The sequence below is a fragment of the Cryptotermes secundus genome, unplaced genomic scaffold (assembly GCF_002891405.2).
Source record: "Cryptotermes secundus unplaced genomic scaffold, Csec_1.0 scaffold213, whole genome shotgun sequence".
In the NCBI taxonomy this organism is placed as follows: domain Eukaryota; kingdom Metazoa; phylum Arthropoda; class Insecta; order Blattodea; family Kalotermitidae; genus Cryptotermes; species Cryptotermes secundus.
Window position 1 is genome coordinate 177,817 of NW_019731264.1, and position 3,844 is coordinate 181,660.

Sequence of the window (3,844 nt, forward strand, 5' to 3'; positions counted from 1 at the left end):
AATAGCAGTAGCCCCGCTATTCTTAATATAGATCTTAACTTAAATCTGTGTGTATACTGTAAATAATCAGTACAATTACTTCTTTTACGTTTCTTGCATATCTATTTTATATAAATATAGGAATGTTGTTTATGATGTAACAGACGCCTTGCAGAAATATTTTTTCTTCTAGCCTTAATAGCTTTGTAACTGATTTTGGGTAATGCTTCTTGCTGTTCTCAGGCAAGATGTCCATCACTGTTGCCCCTTGGTCCTCGTACTATTTACAGCCCCAGAAGATATGTTCCTCCATTTGCAGCCCATCAGCACATTCGCTTTCGGCCATGGTGACAACGTTAAATCTGTTTAGGCTTGCTCAAGACTGGAGTGGCCTGCTCTCATACGGTTTATTGACACGGAGTTGCGGCGGTTCATTTTTATCTGTCAGAACCGCGGAGACGAGCCTTTCCTGTAGTGCCTTTCAAAGTAGCTTTCTCCTCTGTCCCGTTTGGTGTTTTGACAAAAACTGTGAAGTTTTTCTTTGCCTTTCTTTTTCTACAGTGTTTTAAGATCTGCAACTGGTAACAGTAATTGACTATCTCTGCCTTGTTTGATTGCTTGCTTTGCAAGTCGGCCCTCTCATTAACTTCCACTCCTCAGTGCCCCAGGATCCAGTAAAATTGATTTTTTTCCCTCGTAATTCCAGTCACTCTATTTAATGTTTTAGCATATGTGTAATGTGTGATGTGTGATGTGTTGCTTGTTAAAGAGGAGTTACTAATTCCTTTTAACACGCTTGCCGAGTATGAGAAAATCGTTAAGTTTTGCTCGGAGTCTATTTTTTCAATCTAGTGTTTCGGCAATTGCTAATTCTTCCACCGTGAATGTGGACGCTATCTTAGATATCCTGAATTTCATGCTACGACCATCTTTTATATCTACTGATGCGAATCCTACGAATGGTTTGCCCTCCATTTTTGAGCTGTCTATGGCGAAACATTTGCTGGTTCTCATTCGTTCTTGGAAAATCTTTTTGAATTCCTCGTTGTGATATTCTGCTTCCTTTATTTGTCTTCCCTCATCGAAAGATACCCTGGCCTCATAGAAGAGGCTTCCGTATGTGTAGTCGAAGGCCAGGGGACAGTTCCCTGATTGGATTAAATGACTCATAGGGGTTACCTCTTTGTAATATTCGCTGATGAGTGGTTGTTCATTTTCTCCTCTCCCTGGACTGTCAAGTAGAGCTGCTAATTCTTCCAGCAGCTGGATCATTGGATGGTTGCTTGACGTATAACACCTGGACACATAGTTCCTTCCCAACTGTTTGAATCTACTAAAAATTGGGACTTTTGGATTCTGCTAGCATTATATTGGTCGGGGCGCTACTCATGTAGCCCAGTGCTCTGCATATTGCCCTATATTGTATCTCCTCTAGCTTCTGTGCTTGTTTCTACTTAAGTCTATGGAATAAAAATGCTCCGTATTCCATCCTTGACCTTATAAATTCCTTATAGTCTCGTTAAAATTACGGGGTCCGCTCCCCATCAAATGCGCTTCACACAGTTCACAATTTTTATCGGATTTTCGCATTTCCTAATTATTGCCTCCCGGTCTAGATTAGATTGTGAGTGCAGACCTAAAAGTTTAATTGATTTGACCGAAGAAACCTTTCCCCTTTTACCGGGACCTCCCACTCTTCATTAGCTGACCTTCTCTTACCGAAGTTACACAATTGATCGTTTTTGGTGCCATCTCCAAGCCACTTTCCTTTAAATAAAGTTCAATGTTTTGCATCCTCTTTTCCACTTAGATTACGCCAATTCTGCTACATCTGTTAACTGAATACATTGCCATGTCGTCTGTGTATTCGAGGAGTTTGCAGTTACGGTTGATTTTGGATTTCAGTCCTGCCATATAAAGTGGATATAAGGTTGGACTCAGAACACTACCCTGCGGTAAGCCTTTGTATGTCCAGTCTTTGAGATCTACTCATCCGTAGTTTGTCTCTAATGATCCTTGATTGGGTTCATCCACACTAAAGTGTAGCTTTTCAAAAGTCGTTTTGGCGGAATTAACTAATTCTTTATATACTTGTTCCCGTTCTGTCTTGTCGAGTCTATATTTTAGTCTTTTCTTTCTATCCCAAATGTAAGATGGGTTCGTGAATTGATTTATTCCCTCGCAGAAAGTTTTCCAGTGCTCTTGTTTGATTTCTCTCAGTCTATTTTTTGCGATAATGGCCGCCCTTCTGTGTTCCAAACATGTCTCTTTAATTTTACAGTATTTCCATTTAAGCAATTTAGCTTTTCTAATTCTAATTACCTTTGTCGCATTCTCTGTTCCACCATACGCACTCTGATTGTTTTTCTCTATTTCCTATTTTTCCTTTTCCTCCATTTCCGAGGTTGTTTTTTGTTTTTGTTTTAGGAGTGGTCTCTGCTAATTTTCCTTTAATTATCTGGATAAAATTATCATACCTTTCCTTTACACCCCCCTCTCTCTGTTCCATCCGTCATGCGTTTTGACTTCCGTGATTTTTTTTTTTAATTTTCTCCATGAAGATAGTCCAATCACTGTTTTTATTATGCAATCTAGGAACCTCTGTGCTACCATTCTCTGGCTCTATTTTGCCGTTTTACTCGATGAAAATTGGATAATGGTCGCTATTCCAAGGGTCTGTTCCAACCTTCCGGGTATATGACAGTGCTGATCTTGGGTCGACCAAAGTTAGGTTCATGGTTGCCTTGGATCCTGTGGCATCAGTGATGTGTCTGGGAGCCTTCATTTATCAACGTCATGTTTGTTTCCATTTCAATTATGCAATGGTACAGGTTGTTACCGGTTCTACTATTTTTCGAATTACCCCACGAATGATGATGTCCATTAAAGTCTCCGCCAATCAAGAATTTTCCTTCGAATTGTACGAAGAACTTTTTCATAACCTCAGCTCGATTTTCATGCGTGGCTGCTTGTAACATGACACGGTTAATATTTTGTCTTGGCCCGTATATAGTTCAATTGCACACGCTTCAATTTTGCCGTCACCATCACGCAAACCATTCTTACGCGAATATTTCAGTTTGTTACTTATAAAAATGGCAACTCCACCGCCTGCCCTTTCGTTCCTTTCTTTTCTCACCACGTCAAACCATTTCAGGTATACACTTTCTGCTTCACCAAGCCAGGTCTCTGATAGCATTGACATATATGTTTTGGTTCCTCTGTTGGAATTCGGGGAATTTGCTTCTTAGGCTCCTACAGTTCCACTGAACTATCTTAATTGGTTGATTCCCATTGAATTTTACTGTAATGTTGTTCGTGAAGCTGGACGGCTTTCCACGGTTGTCCGACCATCATGGGCGGTGCGTCATTAGGGTCTAAAGGGACTAAGCCCCACCTGATTTTGTTGTAATATTGAATTTTCATATTTATTTATATTTTATTCTGTTTATTGAGATCAAATTTGTATCAAAATGTTAATATTTCTCGTTATCATGATGTAATTAAGGAGACACGAAAATGCAGTAGTGATGTCTTGGCCATATCACAGGTTATTTGTACGGTTACAATAACGCAGGGGCTAGCTCGTCTCTAGCCCTTACTGTGTGTATCCTTAGCAACCTTAAGTTCAGTGAATTCAGGGATTCTAAGTATCGCATGCGTCTTGAAATGACACGCCTGGGGCTAGTTTTGACAAGCCCGCAATAATAAAGAACACTACACACAAGGCTGAAAGGGATGGGTGGAGTGTGGATGTTATTGTGAACTTACCCCTATTCTTCCAGCCTTAAGTAACACGTTCTTTGCAAGAAGAGACAGAGGGCAGGTTTTCAGACACCATTCAGATTCCATCTTTCAGTTGTGG